Source organism: Mesoplodon bidens (genome assembly GCF_964165515.1).
Source record: "Mesoplodon bidens genome assembly, chromosome: 7".
NCBI classification, from domain to species: Eukaryota; Metazoa; Chordata; class Mammalia; order Artiodactyla; family Ziphiidae; genus Mesoplodon; species Mesoplodon bidens.
In genome coordinates, this window is record NC_138164.1 from 3,674,635 (window position 1) to 3,699,673 (window position 25,039).

Consider the following 25,039-nt stretch of genomic DNA (forward strand, 5'->3'; position numbering starts at 1 on the left):
CTGGTTTCAAGGAGAATAAAAGCCTCGGCTCTCTTTCCAAAGACCTTGCAGTACAATAATGAAACACACAGTGATGAGAATGGATGGCTTGTGCACTCTTGTTCCTAATACGGTCCCCTCTTTGTCTGAGCATGCATGGCTCCCAATGTCCCAGCCATACACAGAGGAGCTGTTCAAAATCAGAGTGAGTTCACCCCAGGAAAGGAGGGGGCACCACAGCAGTGATGTTCCCCTTGCCCCCACTCCAGCTTCCTGGAGCTGAAAAACCAGTGCATTTTCAGCTCACTTGCTCAAGCCCGGCCTGATGTAGAACAGAGTCAGCAAACTGTGGACATGGCCAGCGGGCCAAATCTGGTCCGACCACTCCTTTAATTCACGTATGTGTGGTCCGTGGCTGCTTTCATGTGACAATGGCAGAGTTTAAAATTTGCAACAAAGACAGTATGAACCACAACTCCTAAAATATTTACTATCCAGCCCTTTGCAGAAAAGTTTGCTGACCCTGGTTCTAGACCATCAAAAACCACTCAGCAGGTTGGTGACCTTGGCAGGCAGGTTGGTGACTTTGCCACTGTAGCACTGTTTTATTTGATCAAGTCCAGTGGTTTGAAAACTTTTTCTTTTTAATCGAGATTTTTAAAGAAATTTGTATGCAGAATATATAACAGATAGAGGTAATTGGCCAAGGAAGTCTCTGAGTCTGACTCAGCATCCTTGAAAAACCCTGTGGTTCATCCACCCTCCTGAAGCCCAGACCAGACCTGCTCCCTTTCCTACACAAGCATCCTTCAAATGTGCCAAGTTAGTGTGGTCCTCATATGTCTCCTAACCAGGCAAAATGAAGCTAGTTGCCAGGATCATCCCTCATAGGATGAGCTTTCACATACTCCCGTGCACCTCAGTTAAAATCAGTGCCCAGAACAGGACACCACGTTGCAGGATTGGGACCGTCCATAGAGAGCTAGTGGGAAACATCCATTGCTCAGTCTGGAGTCTCTATGAAAGGGCTTGTGGCAGACTGTATTCCCCAAAGTTGGATGCAACGATAATTCATTCCATTTGTTCTTCCACAACCTTGCCGTCCTCCCAGCAAATGATGGCATCTAATTCTCCTTCCTTTGAATGTGGGTGAGCTTTTGCCTCATTTGTAATCAACAGAATGTCAAGGACAGGACACTGCACGGCTTCAGAGGCTGAGTCACCTTGTGAGGTGGAACACCATGCTAGAGCACTGGGCCACCATGCAAGTGGCCTGACTGCCCTGAGTCCACCACGCTGTGAGGAAGCACAAAGTAGCCCAGGCAGAAAAGCCACACAGAGAGGCCCTGAGACAGTGCAGAGAGAGACAGAGTGCCCTGTCCAGACTCCGGCTGCTCCAGTCTCTCCTCCACTGTTCCAGTTTCAATGACCATCTGGTGACAACCACATGAGAGACCCCAGGCCAGAATCACCCAGCCACACATTCCCAAAGTCCTGACCCACTGAAACCATGACCGATAATAAAATGATGATTGTTTTCCACCACTACATTTGGGGATGATGTGTTATGTAGCAGTAGATAACCGTAACGGGGCCTTGATCCTTAGTCTGAAGGGAACAGAGTCTGAAGTCAATGCCTCAGAGAAGCTGGACACTGTTTGTCTCTGTTTATTTGGAGAATTAGTGTCCCATCTCACTCAGGAAGTACTGAGAGACGGCACAAGGGGTCATAGAAAGATGCTTGAGACCAAAGCTTCAGACCGAAAACAAAACCGATTTGATGGCTTATACTTTAAAAAAATATATTTTACTACTGTTAAAATATTATCCCCCAAATACATTTTTATTAAAGATACATTTGCTACAGATTGAACTGTGTTCCCCACAAATCCATACACTGAAGCCCTAACCCCCAAATGTGACGATATCTGGAGATCGGGTCTCTAGGAGGTAATTAAGGTTAAATAAGACCATAGGTAAGTTCATAATCCAACAGGACTGTGGCTTTATAAGAAGATCTCTCCCTCCCTCCCCCCGACCCCTCCTTCTCTCTGCCGTGTGAGGACACAGAGAGAAGGCAGCCATCTGCAAGTCAGGAAGAGAACTCTCACCAGACCCGACAATGCTGACCATGCTGATACCGGATCTTGGACTTCCAGCCTCCAGAACTGTGAGAAATAAATGTCTGTTAACTTAATCCACCCAGTCTAAGTTATTTTGCTATGGCAGCCTGAGCTGACATATACATATGAAATATATATATATATATATATATATATATACACACACATATATATATGGTATATACAAACATACACATATATAACTAAATAATAAAGATAATTTGCATCTGGTGTGAATTAATTTGCAAGCATGCCCACTTTAGTCTACAAAATCCTGAGGAACAAAAGATTATATCAACATTGGTCATATGAACTAGTTATGCCATTTAGGCTCTTCCTGTATATTTTTAGCAGTGTTTTGAGGAAAATAATTGCTTTAGTGTAAAACCAATCATGGTAGAACTAGCTATGTTGTAATTAAAATCAATTAGAAATATAATCCTAGACGTTTAGAGGGGAACTTCAAGTTTATTCAGGTAAACCTACCAATCAGAGTCTGTTTTATAACATTCCCCAAATTTGGAGAGTTAATATCCAGCCTGGATCCTCATGAACTGCCCACATTTTCAGTGTCCAATATATTACGGTCACTCAGTGTTGGTAAGAGTGCAGTGAAATGGGCTCTCTGATACATTTTACACAGGTTTGTAAATTGATACAAACTTTTTGGAAGAGGATTTTATTGTGTTGCTCAAGGGTGTTAAAAAGGATTAGGCCCCTCAGTCTATGTTTACGTAATAACTCAACACACAGAGAACGCTTTCTATATTATGATATTTATTGTGACAATATTTGTTACATGGAAAAATTAGAAACACCAAAATGTGCAATAGTAGGAAAACGGTTAAATGAACTCATGAACTGTTATCCTCCAAAGCATAACTATGTACGTATGTAAAAAGAGACTAGAAAAACTATATCTTTGTTGAGTTAACTGAATAACAGCAACAATCTCCTGAATGTTCTATTATCTCCGGGTGTCATATTTTTACTTGGCAAAAAAGTGACCCAAATTCAGTTTGGAAAATATGGCCACTGGAGAGTCATGTGGTCATGAAATCTGGAAGCTTCTACCAATAACTCATGTAATTGTTACCCAGCTCTAATGGTTAAAGACACCTGCCTTTTTATAACTTCCATCCATTCTTAGCAGGTCTGGCAAGTGAGGTAACCAGAACAAAACCTATATAAACCGTGACACATGTGTAAGATATTATGATCTTAACAGTTCTCCAATAATAAAAGGCGGCCATCACATCCTGATCACTGTCATTGTTAATATGTGAAGTTATTTTTGAAAATAATAATAATTTTTGGCACTTTAGGCAAGAGATTGCTGTTTCTCTTCTCCAAACCTGCCTTCCTCATCTGGAACATGGATTTGTGGTTTAGAACTTGAGACGCTGTCCATATTTCACACTAGTTGAGTCTAACATATCCTTCCTCACAGCTGAAGGCAAATGACTGTTTTCTCCCCTTTCCTTGCTGAGTGTTTTACTGAATTGTGCATTTTTCTATTGACTGATATTTTTCCTTGAGATATGACAGGTGAAAGCCAAATGCACACATTGCCAAGTGAAGTGTGGTCAAGCTCAGCCAGGGGGGGAGGTAGGAAAGGCTTGTTCCTTGGGAGGACAATGATATCGTGGGACGATTATGAATTATTCACATACACTTAGTGTGGGAGCTGGAGCTGAAGGGAATCTGAAGGGATGGGGTGTGAGGCTGCTTGTCCATCCTGGGGGTCTAGGGACTTGATGTGTGTTTGACTTCTGCAATGCTTTTTTGGCATGACTCACTGAGGGTGTACGTTATTGGTACCGAAGCTCTCAGGCTCTTAAGAGGCATCTACTTTCAAAGTTACATGTTTGCAAATTTCTGATTATTCCTCCTGGTGAGTGTCAAATGGAACCAATACAAACACATACATTTAGGATGAAATGATCAAGTATGATGAAGAATTCATGAGTGAATGACAGTTCATGTCTAGAAAAGCTAAAAGCTTTAGCTGGCCAAACTTTGAGGGAAATTTCTAGGATAAATGTACTCTTTTATATCTTGATAGTGTCTGGATTACACACGGGTAAGACTTTGTCAAAACTCAACCAATGTACAATTAAGACCGAGAGTTCCTTTTTCGTCAGAAGAAATACTGTGAACAAATATTAAACCCTGGTTAATATGCATGCTGAAGTATTTAGAGGGAATTCTCTCTGATATTCACAAACAATAAGATGGATTGATGGTGGAGACAGGGCTGGATACACAGGTGAAAAAAACAAGGGTACTAAAGTGTTAGTGTTAGACTCTGGGTGATGGTTCTACACAGTGGTGTCCTTGCACTTGCTCACGAGAGCAGATTTTGCCCAAATCTTCCCCAAGTTACGTTGGTAGCTTGAAATTGGCCATGGTGGGAATGTCTACACCATAGAAATCAGCAAACCATACAAATCAGAGCTTTTAAAATTTTTCATCCAGAGAGCCAGCTTACCAACAAACCACTAGGTACATGGGTTGTTCACTGTAAACTTCTTTCAGCTTTGCTGTATGTTTGAAAATGTTCATAATAAAATATTGGCAAAACAATGTGACTCACTGTGTTCTCACTGACAAAAAAAATAGATATAAAAAATAGTCAATTTTTAGACTTTTGCATCCAAGTAGGATTCAGTAGGTAGGGGCAAGGCATTCCTCCCACTGTAACAGCTCAGGGAAATAAAGACACATCACAGAATCATGCTTTTAAAAACAGTGTGGAGAACCACAGATGCAAAGAGGACTAGAAGAATGACAATCCCAGAGGGAAAGAGCACACGCAAAGTGAGTTGAGGTTGCTGACAGTTTTCTTCCCCAGGCGGGGTGGGGCATTTACCAAGGCCCAGTCTGAGGACGGGGCTTACCGTGTGCAGAGAAAAGAGAAATCAGGGGGCTTGTCCAAGCTCTGCAGCCTGGTGTGAGGGCATGGATCCAGAGGAGTTCCAGACCCATGGCTGGCTTCCCCACAGGACAGTTACTGTACTGGGGGTGGACAGGAGGCTCGGGGCTGAGCCAGCAAGGAGAAGTGAAATCACCCAAAGCCTCAAAGCTCCTGGGAGATGGTCACACTAGTGGGAGGGGCTTGCAACCATACCCAACAGGGCTCCCCATCAGAACTTTGGTAGATTTTGAACCTGCAGGATGTGGAGGCTAAATTTTTATGGCAGAGGTGACAGAGACACAGCAAGATCTCAATCCAAAGCCCAGGGGAACTTCACCCAGATAGGGGTTGGACCAAGAGTTGGACCTTCCTCAGCCTCACATTTCTTAGGAGACAAAGTCCCACTAGAGGAAGGGGCCTGGGACAAACACGCACCAGGTCTCACCCCGAGACATTTGAAGCCGAAAAGAACTGAGTCTAACTGCAACCCAGGCACAACCCAGTCTACGTTCTCATGGCGTCGAGGTGATGAGCCCCTTACACTGCCTGTCCCTCTGGGGAAAGGGCAAAGCCTTCTTGGGGGGAAGTAACCTTAACTTCACTCTCAATTCTTTTATATAAAACATCTGGCAAACAACCATAAATAATGAGATATGACAGGAAGTAGGAAAATATGACCAATGATCAAGAGAAAAAAAATAGACAATAAAGCAGATCCACAAAATATCCAAAGGTTAGACTTCACAGAGAAGGACCTTGAAGATAACTACTATAAATATTTAAAAGAAAATAGAGAAAATGGTGTGCAAAAAAGATGGCTGAAAAGATGAAGAATTTCAACAGAGAACTGGACTCTATCAAAAAAAGAAGCAAGTGGACATTCGAGGATGGCAATACCTGAAAGTAAGGATTCACTGGATGTTTTTAACAGCAGAAGTCAAGCTGATGAACCTGAAAACATGTGAATAGAAAAAAAAATACTGAAGGGCAGACCAAAGTGTGAGATATGAAGAATATAAAGAGCCTATCAGACATGAACTTGGCATCCCAGAAGGTAAGGAGGTAAAGAATGAGGAAGAAAGAAGGAATAGTTTAAAGTCAAAGCCCTTACAGATACCAGTGGAAGATGTATCACACTTGTATGTTCATGTCCTGGTAGTGACACTTGCTGATGACGTGTTACATCGGGCAAATCCCATACCTCCTCTTATCTTACTTTCTCCTCATCTGTAAAACTGAATCAATAATATAATTCCTCAGGACTTTCATAGTATCATCTATAAATGACAAGACTATATAAGGTAAGGTGAAAATTTCTTAAATTGTGATTGTCCTCATCATTATTGTTTCTTTGCTCAGTTATTCTAGTGGGCCAGTATGTAATCTCTAGCCCTAGCATACACCAGGAAAAAATTAGCAATTGGCTAATTGTATCTCCTCTCCATTCTAAAATAATTCCATCTTGGTTGCATGTATCCTTGCATTTTTCCCACTTATGTAACAAGCAGTATCTATTCCAGAGATCACTGAAATAGTCATGTTAAAGCCACGGCAAAGGATTTCCCTTCTTAGACTATCTTCTGGGACTTGAAGATCTTGGGTGGAAGGAGGATATAGGAGACAGAATTGGGAAATATGCCCCTCACTTAAGTGGGGGAGGGTTGAATTCACTTAAATTCTCTAATCATTTAGTCTCCAGTCACATTAGAACTGAGTGAAAGCCCAGAATCATATCAGGAAGGGTGGACCCACAAGACTCACCAAAGTGTCATGTAATTGTGAGCACATATATTTATTTATTTATTTATTTATTTATTTATTTATTTATTTATTTATCTATCGGCATTTGCATACATATATATTAAAGCTCTAATGGCACACATGATTTCAGATGAAAGATTTGTTACCAGGGAAACCAAAACTTCCAGTCTGCTGATTCTGAGCTACCCAATAAAATTCGAAACCACAGTCTCTGAATTACTTTATGCTCTTTTGTCATGTTTGTTGTTGCTTTTATGAAGAAATAAAGAACATAAAATAATGAAAGATAGAGATTGAGTAGGTGGGAATATAAGAGTCGGGAAAAGGATGGAGAAAAAAAATGAAAGCAGCAGTGTCCTAGTCAGCTAGGGCTACCATAACACAATATCACAGACTGGACCGCTTAAACAATGAACATCTATTTCTCACAGTTCTGGAGGCTGGAAGTCCAAGATCCAGGTGTTGGCAGGGTTGGTTTCTCCTGAGGCCTCTCTCCTTGGCTGGCAGATGGCCATCTTCTTGCTCTGTTCTCTCATCTGTTTGTCCTTCTCTCTGTTTGGGGGGCATCCCTGGTGTCTCTTCCTCTTCTAATAAGGACACAGTCCTATGGGGTTAGGGCCACACCCTTATGATCTCATTTAACCTTAATTACCTTTTTAAAAGCCCCATCTCCAAATACAGTCACATTGGAGGTTAGGGTGTCAACATATGGATTTTTAGGAGACACAATTCAGCTCATTACAAGCAGAGGGGGAAAAAAGGATCAAATGTTAGTTAATGGCCTCATAATTAAAAGTGCTTTGCCATGTCCATACCAGTAACAATTGGCTGACCTGGTAGATCAAAAAGCTACAGCCCTTTGTTTCTTTACTGAGGGACGGGGGTATGACAGTCTCCACTTGTTTTGTTAGCTTAGGTAAGTAGGCTTGGAGTCCTGAGTCGTTCCTATCACCATCTTTCTGACCATCTGATGATCTACCCTCTGTTCTGTTCACTCTAGATATCCTATCTTTGAGAAAGAGGCTCCCAGCCATTGCAGGTATGTCTCCAAAATCAAGCTACCCAACTCTGGGTGACCCAATTGCATGGGAGGAGCCATAGAGCAGCTAACTTGGGATATCAGGTTCCTGGAGGGGTGGGATGCTATTGGTCTCTGGCCTGGTTCTCTATCCAAGACAAACCTCACCCTTTCCTGACAAGGCATATGAAATAGGACATTGGCCAAAGTCAACTCAGAAAATGCTTATTACATGGGAGGCCATGGCTACTGGGACAAAAACATCACCAACACTGGCCCCTGGGAGCTCACAGCCCAGTGGGGAAGACAAACAATGAACAAGGCAGAAGCAAATGCTTCTCAAGACTTCAGGGGCACAGTCAGTGAAAATTCAAAGGTGAGAGCCATTTATTCTGACTGAGAATCAGGGAACACTTCACAGAGGAGTAACATTCAGGCAGGACCTGGAATCACGAACAGCAACTGGACAGGTGGAAGAAGCATAGAGTGTGGGATGGTGTGAAGAAGGCAAATCCTTCCACTCGGATGAAAAAGTACAAGCAAGGGCACAGAGGCCCCAAAATGATGGTAATTCTCAGGGATAAATGACAAACCAGACACAGCTAGAGCAGAGGTCCTCAAACTCCAGCGAGCGTTAGGGTCACCCGGAGGACTGAGGAAAACACGGCGTGCTCCCCCGGCCCCCCTTCAGGAGTTTCTGATTCAGTGGGTCTGGGGTGGTGCCCAAGGATTTGCATTTCTCTCAGGCTCCCTGCGGATCCAGGGACCACACTTTGAGAATACCCGGGCTGAAAATAGTGAAGGACGCAATGGTGGATAAAGCCAGAGTGTGGGCTCTACTGTTTAGACAATGGAGGGTCATCATGGCACTTAGATGGCTGTTTCAACAAGAACTGTCAGGTTGAGGGCAAGTCTGACAGCTGCCTAGGGGTGGGAGCAGGTTCTGAGGCTGTTCCAATCGTCCGAATGAAAAATAGTGAGGGCTGGGACTTCCCTGGTGGTCCAGTGGTTAAGAATCCGCCTTCCAATGCAGGGGATGCAGGTTCGATCCTTGGTCGGGGAACTAAGATCCCACGTGCCTCGGGGCAACCAAGCCCACACGCCACAACTACTGAGCCTGCACGCTCAGGAGCTCGCAAGCCACAGCTAGAGAGAAGTCTGCGCACCGCAGTGAAAGATCCCGTGTGCCACAACTAAGACCTGACGCAGCCAAAAGTAAATAAATAAATAATTTTTTTTTTTAAAAGAAAGAAAAATAGTGAGGGCTGACCCTGGAATTTTCTCATCAGAATAGATAGGGAATTCAAGATGCCAGTGACATTCCATGAGCAGAGTTAAGTTCTCTTGGTGCCAAGTTGAACACGGAAGAAGAGAAGGAGAAGGTGAAGACCACTTTACAGGTTCTTTTCAGGAGACTGGACAGAATTTAGAACATTCCAGAGAAAAAACACAGGAAGAGGAGCAAGAGGGAAAAAGATCGCTCTAGTCCTCAAGATGGGTTCCCGGTGCCCGGAGCGCAGGTGTGTAGAAATAAGCATGGGACCCTTGGAAACTTTGGGTGGAGCTCTCCAGAGAGGGGGTCAGAAGATGAAATTTAGCCTGAAAAGAAAAGACAGGTAAAAACAGCCTGAGGAGTGTCTTTCAAGAAGCACGAAGAGGAAGGAGCCCCATGGCTGTGGATGGAGCCCTTCAGAGGCGGGCAGAGCAGCAGCTTGGTAACTTAGGGTGACTTGGAGGCTCCTGTTCATTTATTCTTTTGCTGAGTGTCAAAAATATGCCTCGTGCTGAATGCTGAGGGCACAGTGGTGAGCAAAACAAAAGAGTGCCTGCCACCGTGGGGCTCGTGGGTGGTGTCACAGCCAAGGTGCTTTACAGGTAAAAACACACTGGAGCTGATCATCACAATCGCAAAGAAAAAGGGTGCCACGGAGGGAATGACAGGTGAGGTCACTCCGTGGAAATGACACTGAAGCTCAGGCTGGACACACAAGCCCGGAAAAAAAGAGTCCTAGATGACCATGTGGGCGAAGGTCTCAGGCAGGTGACACGTGTCGGCCCCAAGGAACTGAAAGGAATCCAGGTGACGGGGACAGAGGGTGAGCAAGAGGCAGTTTCAGATGAGGCTGGCGAGCAGGCCAGGACCCAAACATACAGGCTTCTGCTCAAAGCTCGTTAAAATTCCTCTCGCATAGATGCGTCTTCAGAGCCCATCCGAAGAGCTGCTTTATCCCAACACCAGCTTGTTTGGCAACAAAACTGAAGATTTGACACTGGCCCTTCACCTCCTTCACCAAATTTGGCTCAGAACGGCCTTTGGATTTCTAGAACATTTAAAGCTAGCCTCCAAGGACTCAGGCCTGCCATGATTGAGGATATATATAAAAATATATTTATGTGCCTGAGGCTCAGAAAGCAATTTCCAAAGAGAATTTCTAAAGCTGTTTTGAGCATTATATAGTCTCTTGAGAGGATGGATTGTTTCCAAACCCGTAACAGAACTCTATCCCTCCTAATGGAAGTTCACGGCAGTAATATCGCTTTTGTTCTCTCCGCGCACGCCTAGCACTTCTGGAGTCTGAGGGCACATAAAGCAGTGTAAGGCCTGAGCTTTTCCTCTCATTAAGCTCACTGTCGCACCGAAAATTCAATCCTGTCAGAGGGAAGAACTTGGCAGTTACTGCATCCCCTTATTAATCTTGTTTCACAACCCAGTTCGCAATCTAACCTGAAGGGTCGAGTGTAACATAGTAATAAGGTGCTGGGGAGCCAAACAGATGAGGGTTCGAGTCCTATCTCTGCCCCTTGCCTGCTGTGTGACTGTAGGCAAATTGCTCAACCTCTCTGAGCTCAGTGATCTCCTCTGTGATAATAATAATAATACTTATTCCATGAGGCGGCTGTGAAGATTGAGTGATGTACGTGAAGCACTTCATACTTCACCTGGAACAAAGAATGAGCTCCCATTGCCATCCTGACAGAGCACATGGAAGCGGAAGCAAAATGCACCAGATGGGACACAGATGAGGGTGATGGAGTTATGCACTGCCTGCTCTCTTCTCCCTCCCCACCCCCATCTCCACCCACGGCTCCTGCACCCTCCATGCTGCACTGCTCGTGGCTTTGCCAGATGTGGGAGGGCTCCTGGTCCCCAGCCATCTGCCACTTCCACAGACACGGCTTCTCCACGCCATCTTACAAGGCAATCATGCAGTCATAGGCTGCCCAAGGTCAGTCAACGCTAACATGGACTTACTCTCTTGCTCCTTTCCTGACAAGCCGCAGACTGTTCCTGCTTCACCTCAACCTGCCCCTCAGCTCAGCCCTTTGCACACCCGAGGAGCGTCAGGATGTAAGGCCAGCTCCTGGGGCTTCAAGAGCCACCTTTGTTTTCCCTCCACCCCACCTGGCCACTTTGCAAGGTCTGATGAGGAAACCCCTATGGAGGTAAAGTCCAGGCTCCCATGGGCACATGAAAAGGGGGAAGACAGTGCCGGGTAGGTGGGGTCACGGCAGCCCAGTCGGGGGTAGAATGGAGCCTCACTTTGCTGTACGGGGTTTCCATTCAGAATGAGTCACTGGTTCCCAAGTTGGCAACCCCGGACCCTGGAACAACTTGGCAAATGGAAACCTAAACGGATTGTTCACCGTGTGTGTTTGTATCCTCAGGGCCACCTCCCTCCACACACAGTGAAGACACAGGCACGCTGTCGCTCCCACCTCCTCGCCTAGGAAGCGGCAGGGAGAGGAGGGGGTACCGGGTGAGGGCAGGAAATGATACAGCTTCACAAGAAGAGATGACACGAAGGCCATTTTCAAAGAGGTAACATGATGACTCTCGTGCACTATAAAATGAAGACGTGGCACAGAGTTTATACAATCCAGTAAGCAACAAGGGGAGCAGTAAGACTTTCAAACTGCTACAAATGACAATTTGAAAAGTTTGATGTTTTTATAGGCAGTCGAATAAAGAAAAGTTAGGATAAGACCACTAGGTCAAAACCTAAACGGGCTAACGTCTCACAGGGTCACGAACCATAATAACCTTTGTGGTTATCTTTCCCTCCAACAGCAATTATTTGCATCTCTACCAAACAAAAATCTATCAGCTAACCCCTGCCCCATCAGAGCTGAGAAACAGCCAAGGCGGTGGAGCACCAGTCAAGGGAGTGCGCTAAGCACAGCACTGGGGGAACGCCCAGCATCTCTTTTCCCCACTGCCTAGTTTTGAGTTATTTTTCTCCAGTATGCACCAACCTTCCCTTGGTTCAAGTCCTCTCTGGCCCCTTTCTCCAGCCCAGATCTCTGCTCTATCCAGACAGCTGGAGACCCACTGTAGCCCTTTGCTCTTCCTAGAAACCTTCAGTCCAAACTGGATTAATAGCTAACTCAGCAACTCCTTCCTGTCTTCATTCATGGGATGACCTCGGCCGGAGCGTGGAGATGCTGGGACACCAGCTGCGCTCATGATGCCCTCTTAATGATCAGTGACTGGAGGGCTCCAATGGCTCCACACCAGAAGCCCCATCCACCAAGACTCGAGAGGTCACATTTTAGTTGGATCATGGGCAGAGAAGAGAAATAGCTTGAAACACCAGCCAGAACTTGGTAACATGGCCACAGAAAACCAGAGTGAAACTCATCAAGGAGAACACGTTAAGACACATGTACTTCATTTTATGCTAATTTTTCTGGATTAATTTAATCTCGCTTTTAAAAAGGAAACGTCCACATTGATCACCATTCCTCTCACTTCCTCACTCAGGAAGTGTTTGCCGTGCATCTACTTGTGAGCCTGTACTGTACACAGTGGTGCATACAATAGACACGGCACCCGCCCTTCTGAAGCTCATAAAGAGACTCTAGAAAATTCTAATCTTCCCTTACATATTTCATGCTTTTCAAACGGTTCTCACGCAAGAAGCCCTCAAGCCTCAAATCCTTCCAGCTGTTTCCCCAAAACACATCCTGCCTGACGCCAGCTCTCCACCTCCACTCCTGCCTCTGTCATCTCCTGCCCTCGTGACTGCAGTGCCTCCCAACAGGCTTCCCGCCTTCCTCCTCACCTCACCACCTCCTTTCTCTTCAATACAACTGGAGGACCCCTTAACAATGTGAATCAGATCACATCCCTGTAGCTTAAACCCCAACCTCCACCAGCAAGGCCCCCTGTGGTCTGTGTGGTCCAGCCCCCTGCCTCTCCCCTTCTCTCTGCTCCGGCCTTTGCATGTGCTGTTCTCTGTCTTACTTCTGCACAGGCTCCTTTCCTCATTCAAATCTCCATTCAGATGCAACCCCTTTTGTCACCCCTTCCTCCCAGTCACCCCCTGTCCTATCACCCAAGCACTCACCACCATAATTACCCTGCTCTTTATCTATTGATTTCCCGTCTCTCTACACCTGACTGCAAGCTCCTTGCGAGAAGGAGAGAGGGACCGTGTCTGCCTTGTACACACTCGAATCCCTAGCACCTGAAGCAGCATTTGGCCCACTGGGTGCACTGAAGGCCTGACACTGCAGTCCTGTGCCCCGGTCCGGGAGGATCCCCAGAATAAGAAAATGAGTGAATTATTCCTTATCAAAAATCCAAGCAACAAAACGTTCTCCCAAGGCAGGCACTGGACATTTAAAAATACAGAAACTGAACTAAGGAAGTTTAGAATTAGCGTGTAAGCTTGGTGAAAGTAGCTCCCATCTTTCCTGTTAATGGCATATCCCAGGGCCTAGAGTGGAGCTCAGCACATAACTGGCACTTACTGTTTACGGAATAAACTGTACCGCATGCAAGTTAGGGGCTGGAGCACGTCTGGATGAAGAGTCTGCTCGGGCAGGGTAGAGCCAGGTGAGTTGTCCTCTCTGAGCTGACGGGAAAGCCTGGGAAGGACAAGTTCCCGAATCCCTGCCTGGCAGCCATCTCCCCTTTAAAAGGCTTCTTAGGAAACTAGAGTCATCTCTCCCCAGGCAATGGCTGGATTTGGGGAGAATGTTTTTTTTTTTTTTTAACATCTTTATTGGAGTATAATTGCTTACAACGGTGTGTTAGTTTCTGCTTTATAACAAAGTGAATCAGTTATACATATACATATGTTCCCATATCTCTTCCCTCTTGCATCTCCCTCCCTCCCACCCTCCCTATCCCACCGCTCTAGGGGGTCACAAACCACCGAGCTGATCTCCCTGTGCCATGTGGCTGCTTCCCACTAGCTACTTATTTTACATTTGGTAGTGTATATATGTCCATACCACTCTCTCACTTTGTCACAGCTTACCCTTCCCCCTCCCCATATCCTCAAGTCCATGCTCTAGGAAGTCTGTGTCTTTATTCCCATCTTACCCCTAGGTTCTTCATGACCTTTTTTTTTTTCTTAGATTCCATATATATGTGTTAACACATAGTATTTGTTTTTCTCTTTCTGACTTACTTCACTCTGTATGACAGACTCTAGGTCCATCCACCTCACTACAAATATCTCAATTTCGTTTCTTTTTATGGCTGAGTAATATTCCACTGTATATATGTGCCACATCTTCTTTATCCATTCATCCGATGATGGACACTTAGGTTGCTTCCATGTCCTGGCTATTGTAAATAGAGCTGCAAAGAACATTGTGCTACATGACTCTTTTTGAATTATGGTTTTCTCAGGGTATATGCCCAGTAGTGGGCAGAAGACCTAAATAGACATTTCTCCAAAGAAGATATACAGATTGCCAACAAACACATGAAAGAATGCTCAACATCACTAATCATTAGAGAAATGCAAATCAAAACTACAATGAGGTATCCCCTCACAGCAGTCAGAATGGCCATCATCAAAAAATGTAGAAACAATAAATTCTGGAGAGGGTGTGAAGAAAAGGGAACACTCTTGCACTGTTGGTGGGAATGTAAATTGATACAGCCACTAGGGAGAATAATTTTGTTCCTGGTTGATTGCTCTCCTCCTAAGTCCCTCTTTCCATGAAACTCCTTGAATGGGGATTCAGGGATATATCATCGTAGCATTTTCTGTCTGTTTCCAACCTATAATTTCTCATTTATAATAATGGGGGCTCTGGAAGAGACCTCTAAATTCCCTTCAGAGCCAACATTTGATGGTTTTAAGTGAAAATGCATTCCACTTGGAACCAGGGGACATTCAGGTCAAGCCTTTAAAGAAAGCAATTGGTGCCTAACGGGAAGGATATCTAGAGCTGGTTAGAGACACTCCCTCACAGCAGGCGTCCCAGGTAACGAAGCCCTGGATGGCAGACCTGAGGCTGCATGGGATGCTTAGGGAGCCCACAGCCTGTCCTCTCTGGGGCTTGGCACTAGGTTCCTGGAAGTTCTCCACTCTAAGCAGAGACACTATGAAAGACTGATTTAAGTGGAGGAATGAGAAACATTCTCCGTGTGATTTTTTGAAGTCCAGGTGTGAGTCTGGTGGTTCTGAAGCTCAGAGTCACTGGGTCACTTGTTAGCAGTGCCATCCCGGCCCCTTCCAGGCTGTGACTCAGTGGATCTGCATTTGCAGAGCTCCAGATGCTGCTGCTGCAGATTTGTGGTGGAAAAGGACGCAGCCTCGGGTGACCTGCTGTGAAGGAACCTGGCCTCTATGGGGAACAGACTCAGGCAGGTGGAGCTGTGAGAGATGCAGGGGCGCCGAGCAGCCTCTTTCTGGGTCAGCCTCAGGCCACCGGGTTTAAATCCCATCAGCCCCCGGGAGGCCTGTCTGCATGAGCCTGGACAGCTGGACACTTGGAGAGGAAAAGGCCGCTCGTGCCCAGACGTGCAGGGGATGTACCCCGGCCTCTGTTCCAGGTGAGCTGTCTTTACATCACTGAACATGAGCAGATTCTCTAAAGGTGCTCCATATTCTAGAAAATAAATTTGATTTTTCTGGCTCTCCTGGTAAGTTGGTTGAAGGGACTTGACTAACAAGCTTGATTCTGCACAAACGAGTAGTTTCCTTGGCTCTTGTGAAAATGCTCCGTTGCTCTGTGCCCACTTTCTAGAGCTTATGGCAACAACGTCGAAGCTCGTTTACCAAGTCCCTAATCCACTGCCACTCACAGACCTACGGACTAACGTTCATGAAGCATTTGTCCCCAAAGTTGGAGAATTTGGTAAATAGAGTCCTCAGTCACCTTTCCAAAGGGTGGCCGCACCCCCTTCTCACTGTTCACAGAGCCAATAGCCATGGCACTCCTGAAATCCCCTACTCCAAGGGTGGAAGCTGTGGGGAAGAGGCCAGAACTCAGGCAGGGTTATTCACGAAGGATCAGAGAAGCCCATCCACCCACAGAAGCAGCCAAGCGGTCCCTCCCAGACCTCAGGCCCTGGGAAGTCCTCGCACCCAGCCCAGCGTCTCCCCAGGGCTCACGCACGTTATGGGACTTGCCTAGGCCTCAGCACTCACAGAATTTCCATGAACTTGTGGGTCCACCGAAGAGCCCATGAAGAAAAGAATCAAAGGCTCAGGGCTTTTATCTTCATTCTGTGCCTTCACCTCCTCTCTGCCATGTAGTTCCACCTCCGGCCCGTAAAACATTAAAAGCTGGGAGATTAAGAGAAAGAGCAAACCAGAAGCCTCCTTCCCATCATGGCCCTTCCCACACGGGCACCAGGAGTACTTCCAGGCCATGGCCAGCAGCAGAGTCTAGCACTGCCGTTAACTCCAGGAGCAAAGTTCACGGGCACTAGGTCCAGGCAGCTCTGGAGATGCAAAAAGAAGCAAGAGTCCAACGAGAGCATAAGGAGGCTCATATATCACCCAGACGTCAGCACCAGGGCAAGAGAAGCACATACCCAAACTGCAAGGCCAAGGTCAGAGCACTTTAGACTCTGGGGAGAGACAAGGAAGACAGGCTACTGGGATGACCAGTGGTCAGTGATGGATGAAGGAGGCTTTCTAGAGCCAGATGGTTCTGGCCCCGAGGTATTCCTGACAGCAATAAAGGCGACCGCTCTGTTGGATGGCAAAGAAGAGGCCCCCAGAGTTCTTTCATTTAAGCAGTAGGTGTGTCATTGGCAAGGTACCCCTTAGCTTGCTGAGTTCCAGAAGCCCCTGTTACACATCAGTGAGCCAAAGTAACTAGAATTCTAGAGTCAGAAGGGACCCTACAGGGGTGGGGACCCAAGGGCACGTGCCCACAGGGAGGAGATAATGCAAACGAGAGGATGGGGCTGACGGTGGTGAGCTGGAGGCATGGACCCCATGGAAAGTTGCCAGCCCACGCTCAGCCCCACCACTAGGCGACTGTTCCCATGCAAGAAATTGGTGCCAGTTTTGTCAGAGCTAATGATTTTTCAACATAAGCCCCAAATTCCGATTTTTAGGTGAAATTTCCCAATTTTAAGATGTTGGTAACTAAGTCAATGTTATTTAAAATACTGCACAGGCCAAACAAAACCCATCCGGGTCTGGGGAAAGGGTAGATATATCATGTGGGCCTCCAGCTCGTAACTTCTGACATGTATCAATAACTGAGTAACCAGTCATGGTAATCGCTAGTTTAAATTGGGTGCTTCACATGCATTATTACATTTAGTTCTCACGGTTGAGGAAACTAAGTGTATAGAGAACAGGTAGCTTCTCCAAGTTTGCATAGCTATGGAAGTGGCGGAGCCAGGATTCAAATACAGGTCTGTCTGATGTCAAGGGCTGAACCCTTAGCCATTAAGTGATATTGCAATTCCAGAAACAACTACAGTTGCCTCTAAACTCATTCATTCCAAGGAGTGGCACACTGACACTGACAACTGGTGTTTGAATTGTGGGTTTTTGCTTAGTGTTTGTGGGAGGACAAGACCAGGAAAGATGGGCTTGCAAAAGAAAAGCTACCATCCTGCCAGCGGACAATAGCAGGAAAGTCATATTGAGAATATCCTTCCATTCTCCACCGTGCAAAACTCCCTTCCTGTCCCCATGGGATGAGTATTCTAGCCTTTGCTACCCAAAGGGCAGCCAATGGACCAGCAGCATTGGCATCACCTTGGAGCTTGTCAGAAAGGCTGAACCTCAGCACGCCCACATTGACTGAATGGGTCCCTTAACAAGAGGACCAGCTGCTTCTTATGCACCTTGAAGCTTGAGAAGCCTGTGCCTTGCTCCTCTCTGACTTGTCCTCCAGTCTGGTGTGGCCCTCCAGGTCCTCCCATACTCCCCATCAGAGCACCATCTCCCTAAAGACAGAGGCTTCCTCTTCCATTTCTCTTTTGCTTCTTCCTGGACATGGCATACAGTCATTTGAGCCCCATCAACCCAGCTGCAGATAAAGGGGAGGGGGTCTCCAAGCACACAACAGAAGAAGGGATCCCTCCCTAAAACCATAACCATGCAAATTAGCTCAGCCTCCCAGACTGGTGGCAGGCCCTTGAGAATGTGAGAAAAATCAGCACAGCACTGCAAGCTCCCCAATCTCACCCTGTGCTGTAGGGATAGAAGTGGCGCCTGCATCCAAAAGGCACATATATTCTATAGGCAGAAAAAAAGATGGAGTAGGCTCATTGATTCTAAATCGTGTCTGCCAGCCCATAAGGGAAAACTGAGATTCTGGATGGGGTAGGGACCTCTGTGCTCCCGTGCAGCTGTTCTCGACAGAAGCCCTCACAAAATGCTGCGGGCATGGACAGGAACCCAGAACTGGGGCACAGGTGTCCATCTGCCTGTGGCTGGAGAAGCACGCAGCCCGGACCGCTAACCTCCTGTGCTTAATGCTCACTGCAGACCCTCTTTGCTCCAAGGCACTGGGGTCCTTTCCAGGAAATGGGGCAAACTCCTGTCCTGACTCTTCTGCCATTGCTGATAAATTTTCAACCATCCCCAGGGGTTGGGATACCCCATGAGGAGAAACATCCTGCACCAGAGGCCGGCAGGCCAGCTGCTCATGCCCTGCTCACGCCAGCACGCCTTTCTCTGTTTACTCCAGACACAGGGTCTCCACAGAGATCATGCCTTGCAGGAAAATTCTCACTGTCCCCAAGGCAACCCAAATTCTTTAAGCATATATGTCACCTCCAGACCTTCCACAGCCCTCACCTGCCTCAGAGACCATAATCACTCAAGGAAAAATAAAGTAAAAGTTCCCAACACCCTCCTCCTCCCCGCGGACCTGCCTGGTGCACACGTGCAGCTGGAGAGCCGCTCCTGGCTCTAAAGCATGAGGCTTTCCATTCCAGTTAAACTGTGATGTTGCCATGGAAACACCCAGTGAGGTGTTTCTCTGGCCAGCCGGCCCAGGCTGGGGACCTGAGGCCCACGTTGCAGACACCTCCTCGCTGGCCTCAAGGGCCTTGTGCCACCCACCAACTCAGAGCGGCCCCCATGCCTCCACATACACCCGTGTGTGTATGGGCATCGGGGCACACGTTTGTTTTGTTTTCTCTTCAGTCCAGCCCCTCCAGCACACAAAAAGCACATTCTTGAAAAAAAAAAAAAAGAAAAGAAAAGAAAAAGAAAAATGTATTTTTTTTCTGCATTCCAGATGCCTGAGCTAAGCGGAGGAATGAATGGTTTGGGAAAAATCTCACACAGGAATAAATTTACAAGGGACAGCTGAGCGGATAAATTCAGTCCCCAAAGAGGGGCATTACGAGGCCTTCTGGCAGGAGACTTGCCCCTTGTGCAAAGCTGTCTAAAAAGAAAAACAGAGCAAGAGAGGGGAGCTTTCAAACCCACCCCAAAATAAACCCAAAAGAAATCTTTTTAACTCCCTCTAGCTGTCAGCAGATGAAGACGGGGAGGCCTGTTAACAAAGCCCCATCAGTCCTTTCCAGGTGGACCTTGCGGGTGTCCCAGAACTGGGCTGGGATAACGCCCTTGCAGATGCTTCAAGGTTACCCAAGCTTTCTGGCTTGACCCACTGTCCACATACTGGACATAAATGGAGTTTGCCCTAGTGGGGAGCTAACCATGGCTCCTGAGGGGTCCCCTCAGCTGAAGAGCGGACCACACACAATACAGGCTGATGGACCGGATGGCTGGGGGTTGGACCTGGACCCGAGCCTCCTGGGATGAGGGAGGCACCACAGGGAGAGGATGGCAACTGTGACTGGGGGAGACCTGCTAACCAGGCTGGAAAATGCTGGCCTGAACATGCAATGTTCCTTTGAGTGCCCCTAGTTTTTCCCACAAAGATTGAGAGTAACTTATGGCGGAATGATTTTTGGACACTTCCCCGCAAAAGGGTGTTAAACACTGGCCTCTCCCCTGCTTCCTGACCGCATACTTGACTCACCAGTTAGTGGCTGGTTGTAAGAATTAGGAAAGTCCCTTTGGATGCACTAAGATCTGAAAACTCAGTTAGCCCATTTTCTCTCCCTTTTCTTTGGAAACCAAATCCTAGACCTTTTACAGCTGGCAATGACCTTCTTGTTCCTTCTCGCGGCTTTTCCCAGGCTCTTTCACCCCCAGGAGAGCCTGAGACTCTAACCCAGCAGGCTGGGCTCCTCTGGGAAAGGCAAGAGTCAACTGTCACCAAACATGTCCACATTGCATGCCTTGAGCTAGCACTGAACTCAAGTGACATTGCTCCTTCTCCGCTGATGGTCCTACTTCTGAAGCCACTGTCGGTCAGCGACTGTTAAGCATTTACGGTCTGGTCCTGCATTGTACACTTGGAGACGAAAAAATACATATATATGCAATGGTCCATCCCTGCCCCCAGTGAGCTCAAAACTCTGTTGCTTAGACAATAATTACCAGTAACTGAGTACTTGCTATGTTTCAGGCCCTCAGCTCTTTACGAAGTATTTCACTGCAATAAGTACTTTATTTGCATTTAATATAGTAGTTACATGCTCAGTGGAATCTAACTAGAGGCGAATCCTGGGTCTATCACTAATCAGCTGTGCATCCTCGGGCATTAACCTCAAAGCCTCATTTTCCTCATTTGTAAAACAGATCATAACGTTGACTTCACAAGAATGTTGTGAGCATTTAATGAGACAGCATTTGTAAAGCTCTTAACCCAGTGATGAGCACCTAGTGCTCCAAACGGCATTGACCAAACAGTGATCACATGGCATCACTGAGTTTCCAGAAACACCCCCTCTACCCTCGGTGTTGGAAATCAGCTAACCTTCACGCGGGAACCCTGCACAGTTCTCCGCCAAAGCAGCAACATTCCATGTTTGTTGCTGAATCTTTGCCTGTTAAACATGAAGCAGAACACATCCTCCTGCAAGAGAGAAAAGGCACTGGAGAGCGATGGATGGTCCGGCACCTCTTCCAAGGAAGACTGCTTGGCTGGAATGTGGCTCTTGCCTATGTCTTTGTATCATATATAAATTGGAACTGGGTAATACTTAGATCCACGTTAAGTCTGATTTAACAATTAAACATTCTGTGTTATCTTAATGAGGAAAACAATAAGAATATCTTCTTTTCAATAGATAAGTATCTGTGAAAAACACACTTATATACATACACACACATATTTGCAAAAATAATTGGAAGAAGAGTCCAGACACGAGTGAAAGTGGTTCCCTGAAGAAAACTGGCTGCAGAAGTTATGCATGAGAGTGAAATCTTCTGAGCATATGTTTTTCAATATTTTGTACCTCAAATAAGTAAATGGTGGATATATGTATATGCATAACTGAATCACTTAGCTGTACGCCTGAAACTAACACAACATTGTAAATCAACTATACTCCAATATAAAATAAAAATTTAATTTAAAAAATAAGTGCTTTAGATATAAAAATAATCCAACTAAAGCAAACAGGAAAAGAAAACAAGCCATACAATTGAACATCAAAAACACAAAATAGCCCAACTGCACAGCACATCTAAATGATAACAGAAATATTAAATGCTACTCAGTAGCTTTTATGTTACTAGTGATATTGATAATTCATTTTGAAACTGTTTTATAAAAATTATAGGAAAAAGCATATGGATTGATGTTTAAGAAGTATGAATCTCACCATAAGAGAAACAATTGGAGAATGAAAGAGGCCAAGGAAACTGTAACATGAAACAGGAAAAAAAATGGCATTATTGTGAATAATAATCAGGTGTCCCGCCAGCGCCTCCTGATGTGACCACTTGCCAGTGGTGCTGAGCTTCAGCTGTCCTGTCTGAAGACAGCATCTCTCTCTCCAGCCTTCTAGTCAGTAACCGTCAGAGACAGCTGCCCTCCTCACCCCAGCTCGAAAGGAGCCTGGGAGACAGCAAAAGAATGAGTGGCTCCTGGGCTGTTTAGAACATGTAGAATCTTTCTGCAGGGACTCTTCGGCTGCGGTTCTAAAATGTTTCCTTCCAGGTAGCGCTTGTATGGCCCCAGTCTGTCCTTTTCTTCTTTCTTCTACTTTGCTCCCTTAAGAGGTAAGAAGGTATCGTGAAATCAGGAAAATCATTTGGGCCCCAAGTTTGCCTCTTTTGAGAATGGCCTCCTTTGAGCTTGCATCCTTGTTAAGCCATCTCTACTCTCTGAGCCTCAGTTTACTAATCTGTAAAACTGGTATAAAATAATGCCCATCATGCTGGATGGTAAAATTTAGAGATAATGTATATGAAATACTTAGAATACATATTCAATAAATGGTTGGTATTGTCCTTGTTATTTATACTGACGTAGGAGAATGTTCTATGAATTGCAAAACTCTGCATAAATGTCAAGTATCATTCAGTTATCCTTCAATTTGATCAGAACTCACACCTGACACTGCTGGTCCTGTGCAAAGGAAACGTACAGAGCCCAGTCTTGCCTCAGTCCAGCTGCAGGCAACAGCACCTGGGCCAGATGCACAGCCTTCAAGAGAGAGCCATCCAGCAGATATCCAAGTTCACCATACGCCTTGTGTTTTAGGGACACGGGCTGGGGTATGCTCATCACTGGGACAGAGGTGGAAGGAGTAGCCTTTGGCATGTTCTTTTCTTGCAATGAAGAGCAATTAATAAAAATCTTTTTGGAGAAGTACAAACATTGACCACTAGGTAGTAGGGGGAGGAGAAGATGGAAATGGAGGCACACCACAAGCCACAAATATGTTTTAATAAGCAGTTATTAAATACTTGCTTTATTAAGCCTAAATTAAATGCATGTTTGAGGGAATGAAGCACTCTTAAAGAGGGAATTCACTGATGTTTTCTTCTTGTAAGCTATAACTTTTGAAACGTCAGGGCTCCATTCTGTCCAGGAGATCTTGGCTTCCAGGGGAACTCAAAATCCAAGCAAGAGATTGATCTATCTAAAGAGAAAATGATGGCCTTTCTGAAGGGTGTGGGTCATGGTCACAAGAAGGATGACAGCCAGCTACAAATCTCATTTCCAGTTGGGCCAAAGGAAAAGGACATCCCTGGGGAGAATCCCCGTCCAAAACACACAAGGTCATCATTAACATTTATCGTAAGCTCCAACTGCTTGCCAGGAAGAATACCAGGCAATTAACAAACATCACCACGATTAATTCTGGTGATAATTCTCTGAAGTAGTTATTATTAGTGTGACTTACAGAAGAGAAGACTGACGTTCAGTGAGATTCAGAAATGTGCCAGCGTTGCACAGCTAGCATCTGTAGAATTAAGATTCCAGGCAGGTCTGGCTGCCTGGTTCCAGAGCCGACGCCCGAGGCTGACTGCGACTATTCTTATGACATCACTCTACAGGGGCAGTTCTTGTTTTCAGGCTGTTCTCACCTTCTTCCTTCCTCAGTAATAGAACTCCACAAAAGTTAGGCCAGTATGTGGCCATTCAGAATAAAGCCACATCTCCCAGCCTTTCTGCGGCTGCATGAGGCCATGTGACTAAGCATTGGCCAGCGGGATATAAGTCGAAGCAATGTGTTCAATGTCTGGGAGGTGCCGTTAAAGAGAAGGCATGTGCCCTGCCCCTCTCCTCTTCCTTCTTTCCTTTCCCAGCTACCTAGAATGCATATGTGCAAGCAGCCTGGACCACAAGTTGGGAAGTTCATGCTGAAGGTGGCAGAAGAGGGACATAGAAGGAGTCTGGTCCTGAGCATTGTGGGGCCACAATACACTACAATCTGCCTCCTAACATTCATACGTGGGACAAATAAACCTTCATCTTGCTTAAACCACTGTTAACCTGGGGTTTTCTGTCACTCCACCGGACGGAATCCTATCTGTTACACAGGGATACCTCCGTTCTTCACCCCCCATCTCTTCCCACTTAAAGTCTGTCCTTTCCTGCATTCTTTTCTTTTCCTCCCACATATTTCGTCCAAATGGATTCAGAGTCCACATGTCTCAGATTAGTGGCAGATCACCAAAGGGGCAGAAGGACAGCCAGGACCTCTGAAGAAGGCAAGTGTGAGCTGGAGCCAAGGTCGGTGGTCTTAGAGGTGATGTTCTTGGGCTTGGCCAGCAGCAAGGGAGTGGTTCAAACCCCATTCCTCCTGCTCCGTTAGCCTGTCTGCCCATGTATGAGGCAAAGCAGGAGTTTTGCCAACAAAATCTTCTTTCCAAGAAAATAAATTCAGGTCATCCTGCTTCTCTGGTTCCTCTCCTGCCTTCATTCCCAGTAAGATGTTCATGATGTGGCTGCCATGACACATCTGTCTCTAATCCCACCCACAAGTACCAGGTTCCAGGCAGGACCAAGCCAGAGTGGCCGGGACTTTCCCCTCCCCTGTGTGTCATTCCTGCATATCTTCCAGGACAATCCAACTAACTGAGGTTGGCTGCAAAGAGAAAGGATCCTTACCCCTCCCATGGAAGTGTTTCAAAGAGTTCCAGAATGCATGAGTCCTGAGAGCTCCCTGAATCACTGAATCTTAAAGCTGGAGAGAATACAGAGGTCATCTGGTCCAAAAAAAGATGATACTCTTACATTTCGAGGAAACACTCCAGCCAAGGTCAAATCGTTATTATTAATCGTTATCTAATAATTGTTTGTTATTAGAGAATTGGGACCACTGATAACAAAGCACAACAACAGCAACATTTAACCAGTTCTATGTGCCAAACCCTGACCTGAGCACTTAGCATGGATTATATCATTTAATTCTCACAACAACCCAATGACATAGGTACCCAACCTGAAGGCTTGGAGAAGTTAAATAACTATTCTGATTTTACAAGATAATAGGCTGGTGAATTGGGATTCAGACCCAAGTTTATTTGTTGCTTGAGCCTGAATTCTGCTCTTTTCACAGCATCTTGCTACCAATTCATTACTTGTCAAAGTGAAGCAATGACACAGTCTCCTTCCTCACAATGGAACCAAGCTGGACACCCTGTAGGCTCACAGAGTTGCCACCCAGCTTATGCACACACAATGTTGTCCTCGGGGATG